Here is a 7,515-nt window from a genome sequence, read left to right on the forward strand (position 1 = left end):
GTACGTCTCCATCAGATGATGGGTAACCAGGTGCATTGTCAATGAGCAGTAATATTTTGAAAGGAATCTTTTATTCTGAACAGTAGGTCTCAACATGAGCTTAAAATAGTCAGTAAACCATGCTGTAAACAGATGTCATGTCATCCAGGCCTTGTCGTTCCATTTATAGAGCACAGGCAGAGTAGATTTAGCATAATTCTTAAGGGTCCTAGGAATTTGGGAATGGTAAGTGAGCACTGGTTTCAACTTAAAGTCACCAGATGCATTAGACTAACGAGAGAGTCTGCCTGTCCTTAGAATCTTTGAAGCCAGGCATTGACTTCTCCCCTCTAGCTATGAAATTCCTAGGTGGCATCTTCTTCCAATATAAGGCATTTCGTCTACACTGAAAATCTGCTTTTTAGTGTAGCTGTTATGGATTCCAAGCTTGCACTGCATTTAGGCCCCTATAGGACAATGATGGAAGGGAAACTGCCCTGCCCTGGGAGTGGCTCCTGGTCCACATTGGGTGCCCTATTGGGTCTTAGATCACGATACCAGGCCAAGTCCCTTTGTCCCAGGAACTAACACAGGATTTTCTAATCGATCCCTACAAGGAGGGGGAGCCAGTACCACAGCTTCCTGAGCCCCAGTGTCGGGAATTGGGGCTGGATGGGAACGAGAGGCAGTGGGAGGGGTGGGTATGTTGGCATAACAGCTGGAGCAGCTGGGACAGCCAGCTTGGCCAGAGGTTGGAGCACCATATCCTAAACCTTGTTCCCTTTCTTTTCTTCCTGTATGACAGATTTTCCCTTGGGTTTCTCTTACCATATGGTGACAATTGTCTGACTTTTTCCCACCCTGATATAAGAGCACAAATGCTTTCACATAGAGTATTTCATCTTTCGTCCTCGCGTCTTCACAGAATAGCTATAGAGCCACTCAAAGGCCACCATGAAACCATAAATAGCAACTGATCATCTCTAACCATTCATTAAAAGGATGACTTTTTGCCTTGGCATCAACCAACTGGGCTGAATTCTGGGATGGGGCTTTTGGTGATTTTAGAACCAAGTGGAAACTTTCTCTTTTCCCTGGGAATGTCCCACTTTTGGACAAGAGCAGACAGGTTTTTTGGTTCTTTTCCTCAATTTGACATCAGTCTGTAAATGGAGAAATGGTACCAAAACAAAAATGAAACGAGAAACCCAAAGAACAAACAGAAAACCCTAAATAAACCCTCAAGTTTTGTCTCGGGGTTTTACATATCACAAGAACCATCAACCCAACCCCCATGCAATGTGACTCCCTGGCCAGGCCAATGATACAGGAGACCACAAACGATGTAATTAACACAGCAAGGGTGACGGTACATGGTGCACAGGGTCCCAAGATAAGCCTGCCTAAGCCACTCCTGGAGACCCTAACAGGTAGTGCAGTCACACATTGTAACAATAAAATATCATCTTCCTGTCAGTCATGGGTTCACAGCTGTAATCAGACCGCTTATCCAAAATGCACCCCAGAGGACTTTCTTTAGGGACAGTTGAAACATTCCCCAATTTTTAAAGACAGAAATACCAGACAAACAAAACACAAATGGCACACGCAAATGCTAGCATCCAAAGAAACAAACGAACTGGTTCACAGATCAGGTGCAAGTCTAGCAACTAATTCCTCTCTCCAACAGGGTACCCCACTCAAATACAAAGCAAATTGGCTTATTCTGGAGAAAAAAAAGCCCCAAACAGAGGAAATAAAATTTCTGGCTGTACACCAGAGTGACTTACCCTACTGTATTGAGCCCGTCAGCTCCCAGATGTCAATTCCCTGCTCCATTTGCCAAGGGGCAGCCAGTGCTGCTTCAGGGAATTTTGAAGGAGTCTCAGGACAAGTGGTCCCAGCAGCTGCCCGGGCCTTACCAGAAAATTCCCCAATCTGGGGCCTGCAGGCCACAAGCAGCAAGGCTCCTGGCTGGCTTCAGAAGATGGTAGACTCGTGTCCCAAGGAGCCATCTTCCCCTAGTTAGAATTCAGACTTCTTTTCTACTGAAAGGGGTGGGAGTAAAGTCCTGGTTCAGTCAGCCTCCAGAGGGGACAGGTTAATTTCTTCCTTCCTGCAGCCATTCACAGGTGGGCTTGGTCAGGATGTTTCCTGGGAGCTAAACGCAGGTATTTTAGCTGAATGCTCACTACCTGGGGGGCAGGGTTCCCAGAGATGGGCCATTATGCATCATTTAAGCTTCTGGGAAACATCCTTTTAGCGATTAACTTGTAATAGAATACAAAGGTCTTCCTTATTACACAGCCACCTTCGTGAATTCTCTGAGCTGGATCTCTTGGGCTCTACGGCGTCTACATCAGCACTTGCTGCTTCACGCTGCACTTTCACGTGGTGGAGACGGCTTCTTTCCTTCAACCTCATGAACCCGTCTCTGCTAGCGTCACTTTTCTTTGGCAGCTTCCTCATCTGTCAGCCTTCAAAGAAATGAAGAGAGTTAGGGCCTTGCTCTGGATTAGGCTTTGGGTTAAGGGAATGTTGTGGCTGGTTTGATCTTCTATCCAGACCACTAAACGCTTTCCATATCACCAATAAGGCTGATGAGTTTCGACACATGCCTACATTGGGACTTCCCTGGCGGTCCAGTGCTTAAGACTCCACACTTCCAATGCAGGGGGCACAGGTTCCATCCCTGGTCGGGGAACATACTTCCCTCCCCCCAAAGTTTCCTTGTGCCCCTTTGTAATTCATCCCTACTTTCACCCTTGTCCCCAGGCAACCACTGATAAGCTGTTTGTTACTGAGTATTTTCATTTTTGAGAATTTTAGATTACGCACAATGCGTTCTCTTTTATGTCTGGTTCCTTGCATTCAGCATAATGATTTTGAAAATCGTCCATGTTATTATGTGTATCGATAGTTTGTTCCTTTTTAAAAAATTTTTTTTATTGAGGTATAGTTGTTTTACAATGTTGTGTTAGTTTCTACTGTACAGTGGAGTTCCCTTTGAGTTTGTTCCTTTTTAAAAATTAAACAATATTAACAGCTTTATTGGGGTACAATTGGCATACAATAAATTGCATGTATTTAACGTATACACTTTGATAAACTTTGACCCATGAATATGCACAATGAAACCATCACATTAATCAAAATAATGAAAACATCCATCACTCCCCAAAGTCTTCTTGTGCCCCTGTGTAATCCCTCCCTGCTGCTTTTCTCTGTACACCGCCCCCGGCCCCAGGCAACCACTGATTTGGCTCTAACTATGGATTCAACTACATTTTCTAGAATTTTATATACGTGGAATCATATAGTATGGGGTCCTTTTTGTCTGACTTTTTTTTTTTTTAATAAATAAATTTATTTATTTATTTATTTATTTATGGCTGCGCTGGGTCTTTGTCGCTGCGCACAGGCTTTCTCTAGTTGTGGTGTGCAGCCTTCTCATTGTGGTGGCTTCTCTTGTTGCAGAGCACGGGCTCCAGAGCACAGGCTCAGTAGTTGTGGCTCACGGACTTAATTGCTCCGGGGCATGTGGGATCCTCCCAGACCAGGGCTCGAACCCGTGTCCGCTGCACTGGCAGGCGGATTCTTGACCACTGCACCACCAGGGAAGTCCCTTGTCTGGCTTCTGGTATGTCGATTCATCTCTGTAGGTACATGCTCACTTTTTTTTTTTTATTACTGAGTAGTATTCCATTGAACAGACCACAGTTTGTTTTATTCACTCACCATGGATGGAAGTTTGGGTTGTTTCCATTTCTTGGCTATTATAAAGAAAGGTGCAATGAACACTTGAGCGCAAGTCTTTGTGTGAATCAGTATTTTAATTCCTGCTGAGTAAATACCTAAAAGCGGAATGGCTAGATCGCCTGTAGGTGTACGCTGAATTTTTCAAGCAACTGTCAAACTGGTTTTCTAAGTGGTTATACCTTTTTACATTCCCACCAGCAGTGTGTGAGTTCCAGCCCCTCCGCACCCTCACCAGCACCTGCTGTGGTCATCCTTTAGTGTAACAGGCCAGTGGGTAGGCAGTTGTATCTTATCATGGTTTTAATTTGCTGATGACTAGAGATATTAAACACTTTTTCATGTTCTTATTGGCCATTCATATACCTTCTTTGGTGAAATGTTTATCCAAGCCTTTTGCCCATTTTTGAAATGGGGCCATTTGTCTTCTTCTGAGTGAGTGAAATGCAAAGTCTAGAGAGTGCTGCAAACATGTAACTTATTTGCACAGGGACAGTGCGCCCTGCGTCATTTTCCTTCTGACTTTTAGAGCTTGCCGCCCACATCAGGTGGTGGTGGTGGTAGAGGGGAACTATAAGGACCTGGGCAAATGCAGCCAACAGGGTCACATGCAGAGGACGCGGGTGGGGTGAGGTTGGCGGGCCTCTTATGGCATCGTAACCTCTGAAAGAGGGTCCATGTATCTGGAAAGGTCACTGCGTCTGGGCACTCCTTCCCACATTTTTGATCCCAGCCCCTATATGGCTCCAGGTTGAAATCCCCTCAAACTACGGACATACAAATTACCAGGAAATGTGGCTGCAAAGTGCAAACACCAGAGCTTCATCTTATCACCAAACTGATGTCTGTGTACAGCCGAAGCAGCCAGGATGTGGGTTTGGTGGTCTTTGCTCTGCTGCCTGTGGGAGGTTTTGTGGATCACAGGGCAATGATTTGCCAGTAATGATGACTGGGGTGAGGCTATTAATAATTCTCGACATTTACTGAGCACACAACAATTTACAAAGTTTGTCCTTGCCTAGTGTCCGTTTTCCCTTTGAGATGGGCAGGGCATTGGTCAGTGTGCCCATTTTACAGGGAAACTGACTGAGGGTCTGACAGGCTGGGAGTGATGGAGGCGGGACTCCTCCTCCAGCCCAGAGAGCCTGGTGGAGTCATTCCCAGGGCAGCCTCAGCATCGCATGGCTGTGACCTCCCAGTTTACCTGCTTCCGGTGTACCTTCTCTTCTCTCTTTTCCCTGTGGATCCCGCCTTCCCATTTTTATTTATTGAACAAACATACACTGTTCACCGAACAAAGAACGAAATGAGAAACAAGTGTACTTACTGGACTCCGGAGCCAGAGAAACCCGAGTCAATCCTATAATCTCAAGGGACTAGTTTCCCCCGAGACTCGCAAACAGGCCGCCGCCTTTCGGGCCCTCTCGTCGTATGTAGATTGGACAGACCCTCTTCTGGAGCCTCACGCTGAAGCCAGCCAAGAGCTGGCGCTCTGAGTTTGCATTCGTTTCGAATTCAGACTGCGGGTGGGTCCCTGGAACCCCACGAGCCCCGGTCTTCCCGGCGAAGCTCCAGGCTCCACGCCCCAGGCCGCCTCTCTAGCCGCCGCGAGCCCGCGGCATCCTCCGTTACTGCCGACAGCGCCACCCAGCGGCTCACCTGGGAACAGTCGCCACCGCCCGGAGAAAGGGAGGGGCTTCTGGGCGCGGAGCGGTGGGGAGAGCCCTGCTTTGGTCCCGATCCGCTGGGTCGGATGGAAACCACCCCAGGTCGGGGTGGGGGGGGGCGCCTTCTCACCGTGGAGAACGGACGGCGACACGCAAGCCAGCTAGAGCCACCTCCGTTGCTTCTGCTGCCGTGACTTAAGGTTTTCCCGTCCCCGGAGTGGGCTCTGTGTGTGCCCAGGGCTGCGACTTGGGGGGAGCCCTGTGCTGAGTCTGTCGTGGGGAGGGCCTCCCGTCCGCACCTGCAGCATTTTCACAGATGCACGGGGCGCGCGGGTTTCTGTCTTCGCCTTCCCCGCAGGCCTCCTGGGAATTCCCGTCCCCTCCGGTTCCTCCCCCTCCTTCCTCTTTTTCATTAAACGCCTCCGTTTTCTGGACACGCAGGTGTCTGCCGCTGACTGACCCAAGGCGTGCAGTCAGGGCACTTGGGATCCAGACACAGCTGTGCCCCATGGGAGCATCTTGTCCTAGGGCACGTGGGGCAGGAGAGGCTCACGGTGGAAAACGGAGCTTCCTGATTGGCTGACACCCTCCAAGCTCTGCTGTGGGCCCCCCTGAGCCTGTAGGTCGGGGGACAAAAGCCGCCCTCCCCGCCCCCGCAATCCCAGACCCCATCTTCTGGCTCAGCCTACTCCTCCAGCCTCACCTCCCAGGCAGGTGGTCTCGCTGTTCCCCCAGAACATTCCCATAATTTCCCACTAGTGTCTCCTCCTGGAAGGCAGCTCAGCTCCCTTGGCCTGAAATCTGCACATCCACACAGGCTCTGCTTTTGCTCCCTGAGCCTTCACAGACATCTGACAAGACTCTCTGCCACCCCAGTTCCAGGACCAAAAGCTCATATTGGACGTGTGGACACGGTTTTTTAATTATCTTAATGTTTTTCTAATTAGAAGGGTGATATGTGTGCTGTTCTGTACAAAACATTTAAAGAAAAAGTAAGAATCACCCATTAAACCACTACCCTGATATAACTACTATTAATTTTAATTAGTACATTCCTCTAGACTTATAATTTTTTTGTGAAAGTACATGTATTTTACAAATATAAGATCATATCTATGAACCATCTTTTTTTTTAAAATTTATTTGGTTGCATCAGGTCTTAGTTGCAGCAGGCGGGCTCCTTAATTGTGGCTCGCCAGCTCCTTCGTTGCAGCGTGCAAACTCTTAATTGTGGCATGCATGTGGGATCTAGTTCCCTGACCAGGGATCAAACCTGGGCCCCCTGCATTGGGAGCATGGACTCTTATCCACTGCACCACCAGGGAAGTCCCTTAACCATCTTTTAATGTGCAAAAGTTATGCTTCTGAAACAACAATTATGCTTCTGAAGCTAGTTATTGAGCTTCCAGAAAGCACGAACTCCTACTCACCCTTCAAAGCCCAGCCCATGTCACTCCTGTCTGAAGGACTCTCTGATTCGCACAGGCAGTGTTAACTGCTTTCTCATCTGGGTGTTGACGACAGCTTGACCATACTTTTATTTCCATATTTATTATCTTGCATTTGGCTATTGGTTTAGGCAACTGATTTCCCCACTTGACTGGAACTCTTTGAGGCTGGGACCCTGTCTGATAGATTTTTGTATTCCTACCTATAAAGAGAGATTATTCTGATACTTGTGAAAATGATAAGAAAAACTAACACAACATTGTAAATCAACTATACTTCAATTTAAAAAAATGAAAATGAAAAAAAAATGGTAAAAAAGACTTTATTCAAGACTATTGCAAAGGGGGTTATGACTCTGGCAGTAGGAGCGAGAGATGGGGTTCAACTCCTACTACAGCAAGGACAAGTTGGGGGGAATCCACACTTCCACTGCAGGGGGCACGGGTTCTATCCCTGGTCGGGAACTAAGATCCTGCAAGCCATGCAGCGTGGCCAAAAAAAAAAAAGACAAGCGGGGATTTCTAGTCAAGGAGCTGAGTGGGGGTAATGGATGGAAAATTACTAAGAGGAAATATCAAGGGTAGGGGAGAGTCTTGCTAAACTGATCTAACAGGATTCCTGCTAAAGACAGGACAAGGACTTAGATATCAATGGTGGGACATGA

The 7,515-nt window shown here is 47.5% G+C and overlaps 1 long non-coding RNA gene across 1 annotated transcript; it reads right to left on the reverse strand.

Annotated features, from left to right (window-relative positions):
- Nucleotides 1–1,769: 1,769 nt before the first annotated feature.
- On the reverse strand, nucleotides 1,770–5,309 carry LOC308619053. The gene is made up of 2 exons (XR_014016118.1): nucleotides 5,063–5,309; nucleotides 1,770–2,456 (listed from the first exon to the last, which is right to left on the reverse strand). It is a non-coding gene; the product is annotated as an uncharacterized lncRNA (long non-coding RNA).
- Nucleotides 5,310–7,515: the final 2,206 nt, after the last annotated feature.

Source organism: Mesoplodon bidens (assembly GCF_964165515.1).
Source record: "Mesoplodon bidens genome assembly, chromosome: 6".
In the NCBI taxonomy this organism is placed as follows: Eukaryota; Metazoa; Chordata; class Mammalia; order Artiodactyla; family Ziphiidae; genus Mesoplodon; species Mesoplodon bidens.